Genomic DNA, 16,082 nt, shown 5'->3' with positions numbered 1-16,082 from the left:
TAACTTCTAATTTCTATTACATTAAGCATTAATCTTACTCCATGCCTTTTAATAGGGAGTGCTTGCCTACTTTGATGAAGACAGTCCAGTTTTCTGCCTCTTTCACTCCACTCCTCAAGGTTTTAGCAGAGTTTTTAGCAAGCAAAGGAACAGAAGCAAAAATGGCTGTTAGGTGCTGTCTATATATTTTTACATTCTTCACTACTTCCTGCTGAAATCTTTTTAATGACACAGCAACTATTTCAGCTTTTGGATCTCTTCATTTAGCTCTGAGATTAGGAGTTAGTAGAGGCAGGATAGCTCAAATGGGAGCTATGCTACATGAATAGGACAAATGGGTGAGGTTGGAATCCAGGTAAAACTCTTAACAAGGGATGAGACAGGAAACAATGGCAATTTTAGTGCACATATTCTGGGAATCCAGGTAATACTCTTAACAAGGGATGAGACAGGAAAAAATGGCAATTTTAGTGCACATATTCTGTCACTTTCTTTGGGTTGTGAAGGGCTTTTTTTTTTTTGCCACTAGCAGTGAATTCTCACTGTTTTATACGTAATCCATAAAGAAAATTCTAGATGATGAATCCTCAGTTTACTCCTTTGCAAGAGTGGATTTATAATTGTTCCTATCTCATAGACTTGTGATAACTAAATAATTACTATTGTGAAGAGGAATAACTATCGCAGCCATCACAATGTTACTATTATTAATACAAAGAGAACTTGTCTAGAAATTGCATTGTGAATTCAGTTTTGCCACCAAATATGTAAATGGTCATGGGTATTCACCAAGGTTTGGGGCTTGGAGCATTTTTTTTTTCTAAAATGAGAAAAATCCAGCCCGATTATTTTTAAATTTCTATTTAGTTCCAAAATATCAATATTTATTAAAAGAAGGTAGATTGTGTAGTCACTTTTCCCATATAGACATTCATTATAAGGATCAAATGGCATAATACGTGGGAAATACTTTATACATTCAAGTAAATCAATGTTTGAAAATACTAAATAAATATTAAATGTGCTTACTGAGGTTCTCAGTATAGTTATATATGAAGTCAGTTCTCCAAGTAATTTATATTCAGAGTGTGATGGATTTAGAATGCAAGTTTTGAGGGACTTCAGGGGCTCTTAATTTCAGTGGTCCTTGGCAAACAGTCAAAAATTTTCAAGAAATCGCCGGGCGCTGGTGGCTCATGCCTGTAATCCTAGCTACTCAGGAGGCTGAGATCTGAGGATCGCGGTTCAAAGCCAGCCCCCAGCCCCGGCAGGAGAGACCGTGAGACTCCTATCTCCAATAAACCACCAGAAAACCGGAAGTGGCGCTGTAGCTCAAGTGGTAGAGCGCTCGCCTTGAGCTGAAGAGCTGAGGGACAGCGCCCAGGCCCAGAGTTCAAGCCCCACGACCGACAAAAAAAAAAAAAAAAAACCAGATACAGGGTGGAGACTTAGGGAAGAGGTAGGGAGATGTTCCTGTGCAGACCTTACAGTGAGTAGGGAAGTTGGAGAAAAACTGGGAGAGAGTAAGGGAGGGGTTAACACTGTTCAGAAGGAAATGTACTTGTTACCTGGTCTATGTAACTCTAACCCCTATGTTCATCACCTTTACAATAAAAACTTAAAAATCTAAAAAAAAATTAAACTTCATCTAAGCAGAATAAAATAAGGTATTAGGCTTGGTGTTAGTGGCTCATGCCTGTAACTGTAAACCTAGCTACTCAGGAGGCTGACATTTAAAGATTATGGTTCAAAGCCAGCCTGCACAGGAAAGGCTGTGAGAGCCTTATCTCCAATTAACTGCTAGAAATTCAGAAGTGGAGCTGTGGCTCAATTGGTAGAATGATAGCTTTGAGCAAAAACTCTCAAGGACAGCCTGGCACCTGTGGCTCAGGCCTGTAATCTTAGCTACTCAGGAGGCTGAGATCTGAGGATCGTGATTCAAAGCCAGCCCAGGCAGGAAAGGCCATGAGACTCTTATCTGCAATAAACCACCAGAAAACTGTAAGTGGTGCTATAGAGTGTTAGCATTGAGCTGAAGAGCTGAGGAACAGTGCTCAGGCCCAGAATTCAAGCCCCACAACCACCACCACTACCAACAACAACAACAAAAACCCAAACCTCAAGAACAGTAGTGCTGTTGTAAGGTAAATCATCCTAGTAGCCGCACTTTAAAATAGAGAATATTGGAGTCCTTACTATACAGTTAACAGGTTGCAGGCCGCCAGTAGTTACAAAGGCCTGTAACACGCAAATACACACAACACAGCTAGGAAACATGCTAAAGAGGAAAGAAATAACAAGAACAAAACCAACAAGCCAATTCAGCTCCAATGGAGAGCTGAATTTGGACTCCGTGATGACTGGAGACGAGCCCGGAGGCAGGACACAGGACATGGTCACAGAGACACTACATGGCATGGAGTTCATAGGCGAGGCTGGTCTGGGCCTAAATAGGTGGGCACAGGGGGCAGATCCTCAGGAAATTCCCAGTCCCAGACACTAGACTGATAGATTCAGTAACCTATCAGCCAAGTGCCTGCCCCTGCCTCCAGGGGTCCTGGCACGCCCATTACCTGGGAGGAAAGTGATGGGGGGGGGGCAGGGGCGGGGTCCCTTCCCCCAGCCTGAAGACAGGAAGCCAGACCCTACCATCCACCATGTGGTCAATATAGCGCAGGCCAGACCTGGCCTCCTTACTTCAGTGCCCAGGCCCTAGGTAAAGAATATACACTACTTGAAGAATAGACACTGCTTGAAGATGAAGATGCAAATTTCTTAGAGATAGTATAGGGAAGAATATTGTGTGTTTCAGTATCATTAAATTCATATCCCTTAACTGTTATCCTTAGCTTTATCCTTCTCAATTATAATTTTAAAACAAGCTTTCCCTTTCTGCTCTCTTCTATCTGAAAAACATTAAGGTTAGATGATTGATGATATATTTAAGTTTGTATGCAGAAAAATAAAGTTGTTTTATATAATTTGCGGTGTTCTGCACATGTGGAAAATCTCAGGATAATTAGTTGTTATTGCTTTAATGTGATGAAGACAATAACTTGCTGCATGTGAAAATCTCCATGGCTAATAAATTTTGTCTTTAGGTTGATTGACTGGTTAATGGAATCAGAAAAATGTTTTATGTCATTTTTTACAATAATGTTTTCATGCTCTAGTGAAAATAAATGTAAGGATTTGAGTAGCTAGTCTTTGTTAGTTTTCTTTATTTTAGTGTTTTGCTCTTTTTTCTCCTTTTTTCTGTATTCTTAATTTTTATTTTATTTAAGATTTCCAGTGAAACAGGTTTTTAGGAGAATCATTAAGTTGGCAAATATATGTGTATCTAGTATTCAGCAGTAAAGCAACTTTATTGAGAAGGTTCCTACACTGACCAGCCAGGGCCACAGCACAGGCTCAGGAGCTGATACTGCGACCACAAGCAGCCCCTTCTTTGGTTTTTAAAGGCAAAATCCATGAGGTCGAGCCTGGTCACACGCAAGTGATCAGTGGGATCATAACACACACAAAGGATTGTACAGTTATACTGACCACACACAGGTGGCCAATGAGGTTACAGTTTGGAATGGCTATTTAAACCAGCCTATCACCTTGGTTTAAAATGGCACACAATTTAGTGGGTAAGGCGAGATCTACCATTTGGTGGGCAAAAGGCAGAGTTTAAGGTAAGCATGTGCAAAAGGCAGGGTTTACTGTAAGCAAGTGGTGTCGCCAGTGGGTGGGTTGAGGGGAGGGGGACCAGATGAATTTTTTTCATTTGGGAAACTAGGCCCATGGAGTCTAAAATCCCTAAAACAAAGGCAAAGCTCAAAATGGAATCTTACCAGGTTGGGCCCCATCTCAGGGTCCACTTCACTAGCATATTGGATATTTTGTACAAGATATCAGCCTTCAAACTCAATTGCAGTAGATATTTGTAGGGTAAAAATAGGCACATGATAGTCCAATATCATTTTCTTAGACATATAATTTTCACTGAATGTATGCAAAAGCTTCTTGGGAAACTTATAAATTGTTTGACCTGTTTGTCCTAGTTCTTTTTTATTTTCTTTGTGCCAGTCCTGGTGCTTTATTTAACGCAGGGCTTGGGCAATGTCCCTGGGCTTTTTTGCTAAAGGCTTTCCTGCCCTGCCTGGCTTCAAACTGTAATTCTTAGATCTCAGCCACCTGAATAGCTAGGATTATAGGTGTGAGCCACTTGAACCCGGACTCTATCAGTTCTTTTTTTCTTTTTTCATTTTGTCTTGATATGCAGAGGGGTTATAGTTACACAAGTCAGGTAAAGAGTACATTTCTTTTTGGACAATGTCCCTATTTCTCTTGCTCTCTCCCAGTTTTTCCCTCCTATCCCCCAACCACAAGTTGTATAGTTTGTTTTCAACATAGTATCCTGTGAGTACCACTGCTACATTTGTTCTCCTTTGTCTCTTCATTTTCTACCAGTTCTTTTTGAAAGCAAGAATGAGCTTGGATTCTCAGATATAAAATAATGTGGGAATAAATATCTTACACTCAACAAAAGTCTAACTTTTGTCTTTCCACATGTAAAAGGCTTGTCAGACTAGGGGCAGTACTTTTATGATGTGCCTTTCTTAGAAATGGAGAGCCCAGATAGAAACTCTTGCTGTTTTAAAATGGCACTGTCACTTCTCTTTGATTATGGGTGATGGACTCTATGTTCTTTGACAGGACAAGTCTTAGACATGGGTCAGTAGATATTTTTGTTTATATTCTAAAGTTCCTTGTGCTATCGAAGATAAATCAGCCATTGTTTCTCATCTCTTTGCCAGTCATTTGCCAGTAAATGCTAGTAGACAATGCCAACCTGTGCAGTGAGAGCATGCAACCTATACCTCACCACGGCTTGAGATGCCACCCTTGTCAAGCAAATGGAGATAGATCATGCTGCTCTAACCTTGTTATATATCACTGTCAAACCCTGCTACTGATTTCCAACACTGACAAAGTACCTTGAATTGTTTGTGGGGCATATTAGTGAGGAGGAAGCACGTGAAGGATAATTCTCAGTGAAGTTTTTCTATAACAAATTCTCCCAATACCCTGCAATTCTGTCTGGCTATTTGGTTGAGGTGGGCTTTGTCTCATCTCTAAGGACAGTGGCTTGTTCTTTGAAATTGTTTAAACCTTTTTATATTCCTGTTTTATTTAAATAATTATCAAAGAAGATGAGTTAGGGCAGTAGAGACTGAACTTATTCCCCTATAGTTTCTTTTTTTTTTCCTATATGCTTTTGAATGTGCAAACTGGATGTTTTAAATAATGGTTATACCGAGCTTGATGCTCCTTCCTTCTTTCTCTGTACTTCCCATTAAAGATGTTTTAGGATCCGCTCATATTTTCCCAGCTCTGAGACTTTATGTACATTAGAAGTTCCAGGGAGTAGAAAGATTAATGTCTTTTCAGAAAAGAAAAGAAAAGGCATATTTTTTTCTACTTCAGTATCACTTGACCCTCAGTCTGAACATATTTTTTTATTTAAAGAAAGTATAAAACAATAATAATTCTTTTTTAGAATATTTTAAAATAATTATTGAAAAACTTTATGAATCCTCATAATTTGCTTAGAAATACTCAAGCATTTTCAGTAAGTCAGTAAAGTCATAGTTTATCCTAATCATTTCAAACCAGAGACCACACCATTGTCCCAAGAGCAGTGAATAGCTATCTCCTTCTGTAGATATATCTCCTTCTGTAGATATATCATCTCAAGTGAAATGTTGTTATGTCTTTAGCACTTCTGGTACTTCCACCAAGCTGATGATCCCTTCCTTTTGCTCACATAGTCAAAAATCTTTTTTTTTCCTCTATCTGTTGTGGGGCTTGAACTCAGGGCCTGGGCACTATCCCTGAGATAACTCAAAGCTATCACCCTACCACTTTGAGCCACAGCTATACTTCCAGTTTTCTGGTGGTTAATTGGAGATAAGAGTCTCACAGACTCTCCTGCCCAGGCTATCTTTGAACTCTAAGCCTCAGGTCTCAGCCTCCTGAATAGCTAGGGTTATAGGCATGAGCCACCAGTGCCCAGCACCCAAAACCTTAATGTTTGTGAAAAGCCAGTCTCTCTCAAGAATTTCTGATGTAATTATTGTTCTTGCTACTCTCCAAAACAAAATATAGCGGAATGTTTATACCTTTTGTATTTTTTTTTGGTCGATCATGGGGCTTGATCTCTAGGCCTGGGTGCTACCCCTCAACTCTTCAGCTAAAGGCGATCGCTCTACCACTTGAGCCATGGCACCATTTCTGGTTTTCTGATAGTTTATTGGAGATAGGAGTCTCATGGACTTTCCTGTCCGGACTGGCTTTGAGCTGCAATCCTCAGATCTCAGCCTCCTGAGTAGCTAAGGTTACAGGTGTGGGGCACTGGTGCCCATTTTAATTGGACCATTTCATAGGAAGTTAGCTGGGACCATACAAAATACCATGTCTTTGAAAATATTATTGTAAGAGATTTTGAAAGAAGAAATATTCTATGCTTTGCCATAACTACCTGTTTTCCAGGTGCTAGTGGCTAATGCCTATCATCCTAGCTACTCAGGAAGTTGAGATGTGAGGATCACAGTTCAGAGCTAGCTTAGGCAGATAAATCCCAGCTTGGGCAGACAAAACTTTGTGACTCATCCTCAGTTAACCAGCAAGAAAGCTGGAAGTAGAAGTGTGGCTCAAGTGTTAGAGTGTTAGCCGTGAGTGACAAGTTTAAGCAAGAGCACCCTAGTGCTAGCATCTAAATCTACACACACACACACACACACACACACACACAGGTGCACACACATGCACTCACAGGCATGCACACACTCGTGCACATGCATGCACACACACAACTAATCTCATGTGTCTAAGGTTAGTATTTAGAAAGTGTAAAAAGAAATCATTGCCAACACTTCCATTTAGAAAACTGAAATTTTTAGATACTTGTAGGACAATGTCTAGAATTTTAAAAGTCGTGCCCATAGTTCCTTGTAATGGTTAGTGATCTCTTCTCTACCTCTATGTTCTACTTTCCCAAGAATAAAGGTGACTCTATGGTGGAGTCACTGCTTGAATGTTTGAACTGAGGCCCGGGTTTTGTCTTTTTTTAATCACTAAATAGGAAAATGTGAATTTGTATAACTCATCTTTCCCTTTACTCTTTTATCCTTTTGATTTATGTCAGTGGAGTGAAATAAAATATAGAATTGTTGATGAATAAGGGTTAGCCGTTTATGTGAAATGTGGTAGGTAGTATGTCTAGACAAAGGCAGAAGTCTGTACAAATTCTGAGAGGGCATAAAGAGCATGGCATACTTGATAACGTTCATTGTAACTGAAAAATGGGATGGAATTAAGTGGTATAGTCAAAGGAAGTGATGTAAATATAAGTCATCATTAGGTTCTGGATACCTTATTAAGAAGTGCATATTTTATTCTAAGAACCCTGATAGCTGTTTATACAGTTTAATGTGAGAGAAACATGATAATCCTCTGCCTTAAAAAATCATTAGGTGTGGTAGTTATATGCTTGTAATCACAGCTTCTTGAGAGACAGAGAAAGGTAGCATCCTTGATTCAAGGCCAGCATGGGCAAAAAAAATCCCAAGACTCTATCTGAAAAATAACTAAGGCATAACGTGCTGGCTTAAGTGGTGCTTGAGAAAATTGCATAGAAGAGTGATAAGACTACATGTGGATCAAGTAAGACTACATTCAGAATTAGAGTTACCAGAATTCAGGCTTGGGAGGCAGAGATAAGAAGATGGAGAGTTTGAGACCAGACCAGGAAAACTTAGCAACATAAAGTGTAAGGTTTTAGGTGAGGAAGAACATGCAGGAGGAGGTAAAGGTGAAGAAAGAAAAGTTCATTGGGGTGCGCTCCCAGGTAAACTCCCTGGTTGGGATCAGAGAGACCACTCAGAATCTGGTTGTAGCTGTTAGGTTTTTAAAAAGAGGTAGCCGAGTAAGAACAGCACCATGCACGTGGTATTCAGGTAAGGGGTAGGTTTATTCAGTAGACCTGCTGGGACCAGGCAAGATTGGCACTCTATGCAGCTGGCAAAAGAGAGCATCTGGCCCCGGGTTAGGCCTTATAGGGGGCAGGGAAAGGTGTGTCCAGGTAAAAAGGGATGTGGGATCAGGTGGGAGAAAGGTGTGGCCACATCAGACTAAGATGTGACCTCAGCAGATGCAGATGTGACCTCTTCCAGATATCCCAGTTGCCTAGGTAATGCAGGTACTGGGCGAAGTCTGTTCCAGGAATGGACCTTACAGTAGCAGGGTTTATATGGTGGGGTCAGCAGGAACTTTTAGCAGGTAACTCGTCTTGTGAGTTTGAACAGTTTTGGGCTAGTGCCCCGGAAGGACAGGACGATTGGGACAGGTGGTGTATAAATGGGACAGGTGGTATTATAAGGAAGTAGCTTTTCTCAGCTCACTCTGCCCTCCTTCGGCCTGTTAACAACCAAAACGGCATCAGATTTTGAGTTTGCTTTGGCTTTAGAAATGTCTACATAAACTTAATAAGATGTCTTAGAGATGAGACCTAAGTCTAAATTCATTTGTATTTCATATGTACCTCTGAGCCATTGCCTACAGGATATCTTATACGATATTTTTATTGTACCTGAATTTTTTTACTGCAACTTGTCATGTGAAGCCACATATGGACTTTTCCACATTATCATGATGACACTCAAAAACTTTGTTTTCTTAGCATTTGGGATTTCAGATCTTCTAATTAAAGATAGTCAATCTATATAATATGTCTCTAGTATTGTAGAGTGCATGCAAAGAGACATAAAAATTTTACTTTATTAAGATGGAGAGCAAGAAGGTTTGAGAAAGAAATTTTATTGGGAGTGGTAGAACAGATTCTAGAGAGTTAAATTAATGTAAAATAAAGACCTTGCACCAATATTTGTAAGCACCTAATTAAGAAATTGATTTTGAAAGAGAGGGAAGAATGGGTGTATTTCACAGCCTCTGAAAATCTAAGTGTTTTGTTTTAATGTTGTCGTTAAACCTAATGACTTTGAACAACTACTTTGTAAAAACACCAAATACCTTATATAACGTGACTAAAAGTAAAAAAGAAATCATTTTTTTTTGTAACAGCAGTAAAAGTTGCCTTTCTCTTCTCTCTGTTTTTTTGTTTTGTTTTGTTTTCCTGTTTTTTGTTTTTCTGAATAAAGTGCCTTTCTGGAACAAGTCTGGGCTTCCTGAGTCAGACTGTTATGGCTTGCTCTTTGCTTTGACTCACTGGAATCTCTTTGTCAAATGTCTTCCTGTTAATGGATGAAAACAAGGTGTAGCATAATCCTCTGGTTAGGCAATTAACCTGAGAAAAGGGCAAGGTTCTCTGCTCTTCTCTACAAAAGCATTTTTGAGGGCCTTTGCAACAGGATCATTTTCAAGACAAGAGAGTCTTTATTATTTGAAATACCCAGTACCTCCTAGTAGTAAAGACATTTCTTAAAATGCAGCAGTTTAAGCCAGGTGCAGGTGGCTCATACCTGTAATCCTAGCTACTCAGGAGGCTAAGGTTTGAGGATCACCGTTCAAAGTCAGCTCAGGCAGGAAAGTCCCTGACACTCATCTCCAATTAACCACCAGAATATTGGAAGTAGTGCTGTGGCTCAAGTGGTAGAGTGCTCACCTTGAGCTGAATTGCCCAGGGAGGGACAGTGCCCAGGCCCAGAGTTCAAGCCCTGGACCAACAACAACAATAAAACAAATGCAGCGGTCTAGCTGGGGACCAGGGACTCACACCTGTAATCCTAGCCATTCAGAAAGCTGAGATCTGAGGATCACAGTTCAAAGGCAGCCCAGGCAGAAAAGGCCTTGAGTCTCATCTCTCATCCACCAAACAGTTAGAAATGGAGCTGTGGATCAAATAGTAGAGAACTGAACATAATAGCTCAGAGACAGCAACCAGCTCTTGAGTTGAAGGCCCAGGATGGGGACTATCATGTAAAGAAATTGCTTATATACCTTTTTCTTCAAATGAAATGCCTTTTAAATACCAATCTCCTTCATTCTTAGTAGTCCTCTGGAGTCCTAATTTGCCTAATGTTTCCTTAGAGTGTATGCCAGACCCAGGTCTTGGGGACCATTAGCAGAGATTCTCTTTTTCTGCTTTTGTTTGTTTGATTTAGGAAGAAAATGGAAAACATAACCCCAAACTCAGCTCTTAGTGAAGTAAGGAGGCCAGGTCTGGTTGGCACCATATTGGCCACATGGTGGATGGTAGGGTCTAACATCTTATCTTCATGCTGGGGGAAGGAAACCCCTCCCCCCTGCCCTCCTCCACAGACTCCCAGGTAAGGAGCTTGCTGGGACCCCTGGAGGCAGGGGCAGGCACTTGGCTGATAGGTTACTGAATCTGTCAGTCTAGTGCTTGGGACTGGGAATTTCCTGAGGATCTGTCCCCTGCACCGACCTATTTAGGCCCGACCAGCCTAGCCTCTGGGCTCCATGCTGTGTGTCTCTGCGATCTTGTCCTGTGTCCTATCTCCTGGCTCGTCTCCAGTCATGGAGTCCCAGTTCAGCTCTCCATTGGAGCTGAATTGGCTTGTTGGTATTATTTTTGTTATCTCTTTCCTCTTTAGCATGATTCCTAGCTGTGTATTTGTGTGCTGCAGGCCTTTGTAACAACTGGCGTCCTGCAGCCTGTTAAAGGTATAATAAAGACTCCAATATTCTTTATTTTAAAATGTGACTTCTGGGACGATTTACTTTACAACATTAGTGTCAAGTTTACATGCTCTAGTAAGAATCATCCTAGTCAGGTAGCTCCTGACTTCTGAAAATAAAGTCATTACCCTTTGTAAATAGCATGGCATACTAATATTTATGTTGATACTGATATATTGCAGCCATTTAATTTGTGTATCGCATCAAATTCCATTTGTGAGGCTATGAGGAATAAGAGTCTATTAATACAGAACAAATCCATGATCAAAGAAGGAAAGCCAGAAGTATATTAGACCTGAAGTTAGCATTCTTGATACTTTTTTTTTTTTTTGTCATGGAGCTTGCACTCAGGGCCTGGGCACTGTCCCTGAGCTCTTTAATCTCAAGGCTAGTGCTCTATGACTTTGAGCCACAACTCCACTTCTAGGTTTTTGAGTGGTTAATTGCAGACTTTCCTGCTAGGGCTGACTTTGAACCATGATCCTCAGATCTCAGCCACCTCATGAGCTAGGATTGCAGGCATGAGACAATGATGCCTGGCTTGATCTTTCTTTTTAATCTTCATTATTTATTTATTTATTTTGGAACATTTGCAGTGGCACATTATTAGTGTCATTCTTAGCTAGGAAATAACTCCTTTAAAATTTTTTTTTCCCACAAAATGATTTAAGACTTTTCAATAGAATAAATTGAAAAAAATCAGATATTAGTAAGCAAAATAGGCTGAAGAGACTTTTGGAAGAATTATTAGAGAGGTAACAGAAATTTACTGACAAGTGCATTGAAGAATGTATGAATCCCATACCTCTGTCATACAGTAATTAATTTTCAGGTGTTAAGATGAACTGCTCAGAACTAGAACTGGACTACCATAGTCTTGAATGTTTGTGTCTCTCCCAAGTTCAGAAATATAATAGTAGCCGGGCGCTGGTGGCTCACGCCTGTAATCCTAGCTGAGATCTGAGGATCGCAGTTCAAAGCCAGCCCGGGCAGGAGAGACCATGAGACTCCTATCTCCATTAACCCCCAGAAAACCGGAAGTGGCGCTGTAGCTCAAGTGGTAGAGCACTTGCCTTGAGCTGAAGAGCTGAGGGACAGCGCCCAGGCCCAGAGTTCAAGCCCCACAGCCGACCAAAAAAAAAAAAAAAAAAGAAGAAGAAAAAATAAATATAATAGTATTAGGAAATAGGGCCTTTGGGACATGATTAGATGATGAGGAATGATGAGGAGGAGGATTTGTATTCTTCTAAAAGTGACCCCAGTGAGATTCCTTACCTCTTTTACCCTTTGAACACAGAGTGAGAAAGTGCTGCCTATGAACCAGAAAACAAGCCCTTGCTAGCTATTGAACCTGTTAGTGCTTATTGCCGGACTGCATTAGTGAGGAGCCTTTCTTGTCATTTTAAAATATTATCATTCTGCACACACCTGCATTTTGTTTGCATTCATTATAAGCAGCAGCATCTAGAGCTATGTTATGCACCCTTTTATCATCCAGCCATAAATAGCTATTGAGCACTTAAAACGTGGCTAGTCAGAAATGACACGTACTATAAGGTAAAATATATACAAAATTTTAGAAAATATATAAATGTTTCAAAAGTTTTGAAAATACTAATTTCATGCTTGGATATATTGAGTTAGACAAGTTATTTCATTGATTTTAAAGCAAATTTTCACTTGTTTCTGCTTTTAATATGTCTATTTGAAGTTGCAAAACTCACTAGAGGCTTACATTTCTATATAGACAGTACTTTCCTATAGAATTACCTTCACTATAGCATTACATATGCAACAGAATTCTTCTCAGGGTAAAACTTTAGAGATCTGTTGGTTTGAAAATATATTTGTACAGCAGAATAGTCAGTACTGAACAAACACATGGATAAAATTAAGTCCCTAAAAGCATAGTAAAAATATCAAGGAGATACAGTTACTACTTTAGAACTCAGCTTTTCTCATCTCTCTGGAACCTCACTCCTTTCATGGCAGATCTTCAACTTTCCTAAGATTATACACAGAAGCACTGCTGATTACTGACTTAGGCTTCTTTCTCTGTGATTTTAAAAGGACTATTGTAAAATTGGTCTACATTTTGTCCCCTAAATTATAAGCATTCAGAAACTTTAGAGGAAAGTTATGTTTTGACACAGATCTATGTATTTTTTTAATGATTTCATTGTTTTCTTACTAAGTGGAAAAGAATATGCAACATGCATATAAAAGAAAAAGTGAAGTAAATATTTGTTTTTGGATATTCTAGGGTAGAAGATACATATTGAAATAATAGACAGACTTAGAGGGATTAGAGTTTAACTGCTTCACTGATTTAACCTTTTTGGCCTTATTTTTCTTTCTGTTGAAGTTCTCAGTAATTACAAGTGCTCTTTTCAACTTTGGGATTCTAGGGTTTTAGGTTTAAGTCCTAGATATCTTTGGTAGCCCTGGCTATTATTTGTCTGTGGAATACTAAAGGTATTAAGGGGAAATCCAATGCCTTGTGGCAGCATACTTGTGTCACTTGTTATAGTCTTTAACTCCCCTTAATCTTTATTCCACTACATGGAATAATGCAAGGCAGTACTCACCCTGATAACTAGTTAATGTAAATGAAAATGTTCTTATCCACAAATTAGAATAATACCTGCCCAGACAAAGAACCACACGTTGATTTTAGTAAAGGATCCAGTATTTCTGGATCCTTGGAGGAGCTTATTTTTCATTTCTCCTTTAAGTCTTCAGGAAAATTATTTTTTCCTAGTTAATACTAGGTAAAATGTTAAAAACACCCATCTTGTCTTTTTCTAGATATTCCTTTTAAGACAGTTTCTCCTTGCAGGTGCATATGTACTGTCAGTGACATCAATCCCTATAGTGTCTTACCTTTCGTTTCCTCTCACTGTACTGTACATGTCGCAGTCTAATGGAGATTCATTGTCTTATTTACTTAGAAGCAGCATGAGTAACCCTTCATGCATGTAATATCTGTGTAGATCATAGAGCAGTGCATCTTTATTAATTAAAAACCTGCTTATTTCTGTACTAGTATTTTTTTTAGCAAAAGAAACTTGGAGAGTTGAACTTTAGGTTTCATAAATCTCTTTAGCATTTATGAATCATATTTCCTGAAACAAACCTTAAAATAACTTATAGTTTGCCTTCACTTTTTCTTTTTAAAATAAAAAATTTAGGAGACATTTTTCTGGGTAGTTTTACTTCACAGCAAAACTGAGAGGACAGTACAGAAAGTCCAGTCTACTCTTTGTCCTCCATACACATAGTTCATTCCAGTTTTAACATTCTACACTAGGGTAGTCCATTTGTTACAATCAGTGTGCCTACAAAACACACCCTTATTCCACAGAGTTCATGCTTTAGAGTTAATATACATTCTGTGAGTCTGGACTAATTTATAACATATACTCACCTTTATGATTTCATATAGTTTCACTTCCCTAAAAATTCCTGAGCTAGGGCTGGGAATGTGGCTTAGTGGTAGAGTGCTCACCTAGCATGCATGAAGCTCTGGATTCGATTCCTCAATACCACCTAAGAAGAAAAACTGGAAGTGATGTTATGGCTCAAATGGCAGAGTGCTAGCCTTGAGCAAAAGAAACTCAGGAACAAGTGCCCAGGCCCTGAATTCAAGCCCCGGGACTGGAAAAGAAAACATTCCTGAGCTAGGCCAGGTGCGGTAATCCTACTATTCAGGAAGCTGAGATCTGAAGATCATGGTTCAAAGCTATCCCAGGCAAGAAAGTCTAAGAGACTCTTATCTTCAATAAACTACTCAAAAAAAAAAGCCAGCAATGAAGCTGTCACCCAGGTGTTAGAGTACAGCCTTAGCTTTTTGCCCAAAAGCTCAGGGACAGCATGTCTGGCAAGTTCAATTCCAAGGACTGGCGCGTACGCGCGCGCACGCGCACACACACACACACACACACACACACACACACTTCTTCCTTTGCATTCTGCACGGCTCTCTATGCTCTCTCAAACATTGATCTGTTATTTTCTTTATACCTGTCCTTTATCCAGAATGTTATATAATTTGAATCACATCGTATATAACTTTTTAACATCGTCTTCTTTCATTTAGTAATGAGCACTTAAAATTTCTTCATATCTTTTTATAGTTTGGTGACCCATTTCTTTTTAATACCATGTGACATTCTATTGTCTGGTGTAGTACAGTTTATCTAGTTTATTAGATTCAACTAGTTTAAAAAATGTTGTAAGAACAAAAAAATATTGTCTGCCTAAAGCACAGAAATTGCTGTCACTGAAAAAGACCTAATAATGAATATTCTAAAATAACTTTTAAAGATACTCAGGCAAGCAAAGAGGATATACAAGAAAGTAAATATATATATATATATATATATGTGTGTGTGTGTGTGTGTGTGTTTATGTGTCTGTTTATGTTTATGTATATATATACATATATATATATACATACACACACACATGAGCAAAATGGAATTATTACTACAGAGATAGAAAGGTAAAGGAAAAAAAACAAAAGATTTTCAAGAGCTGCAAAGTACAATAAATAAAATAATAATTCACTAAAGGGGATTCACAGATTTGCCCTGAAAGAATCAATGAATGTGCTGACAGAATAATAGAGGTTAATGAGTATGAAAACAACAGAAAGAACTGAAGAAGAGTGAGCGAAGCCAAAGAGTCATATGCACCTAGAAATTTCTTAAAATACTTATTTCTCTGATGTCATTTGTAATGTCTCCTCTAATAATTTATCTGAATACTGTCTCTGTTTTTAGCCTTTCTAAGGATTGTCTTTAAGTCTTCAAAATACAAACAACAGCTGTTAATATTATTGATCTATTCTAACATCATTTTTGGGGTACCAAGGGTACTGTAGCCTCCCTCCAGCTTCTGATTCCAAGGTTCCACTCACCAAGGTTTTTTATTGGTTTTATATAAGGAAGTATGTGCAGAAGGGTACAAACATCAACCTGTGACTATATTTTTATACAAGTGGTGGATGACTTCCTTATCCTGAGAATGAGAGCTAAACAGTGAACAGCTTACAATTTGTATAAACCTTAGTCTACCCCCAGGCTCCCAGGCAATTTTGGGTAGAATTAGCTCATACCCTGGATAGAAATCTGGATTCCCTTTAAGCTAGGATTGATTGACCTTTCCAGGAAACTCTCAGCGTTCTCAGAGAATGTTGGGAGAAGGCCTTCCAAACTCCCAATCCTTTTGGGTCTCACAGCTAGGCTTTTCGGGCTCTCACAGAGAAAAATCATTGGGATTCACAAAAGAAGAAGTAGGACAGATGGAAAGCATGGAGAAACAGGTAACTGATAAAAGCTGCCAAGAGTTTCAAGGCTAAAGATGGAGTCACA

General features: G+C 39.1%; 1 protein-coding gene across 1 annotated transcript in view; it reads left to right on the top strand.

Annotated features, from left to right (window-relative positions):
- Exoc6b (exocyst complex component 6B) overlaps positions 1–16,082 on the top strand; it is a 546,892-nt gene that overhangs the window by 371,699 nt on the left and 159,111 nt on the right. The window lies entirely within an intron of this gene.

This window comes from Dipodomys ordii, unplaced genomic scaffold, assembly GCF_000151885.1.
Source record: "Dipodomys ordii isolate 6190 unplaced genomic scaffold, Dord_2.0 Scaffold220, whole genome shotgun sequence".
In the NCBI taxonomy this organism is placed as follows: domain Eukaryota; kingdom Metazoa; phylum Chordata; class Mammalia; order Rodentia; family Heteromyidae; genus Dipodomys; species Dipodomys ordii.
Note: the sequence above shows the minus strand (reverse complement) of the source record. Positions and strands in the feature narration are given on the sequence as shown.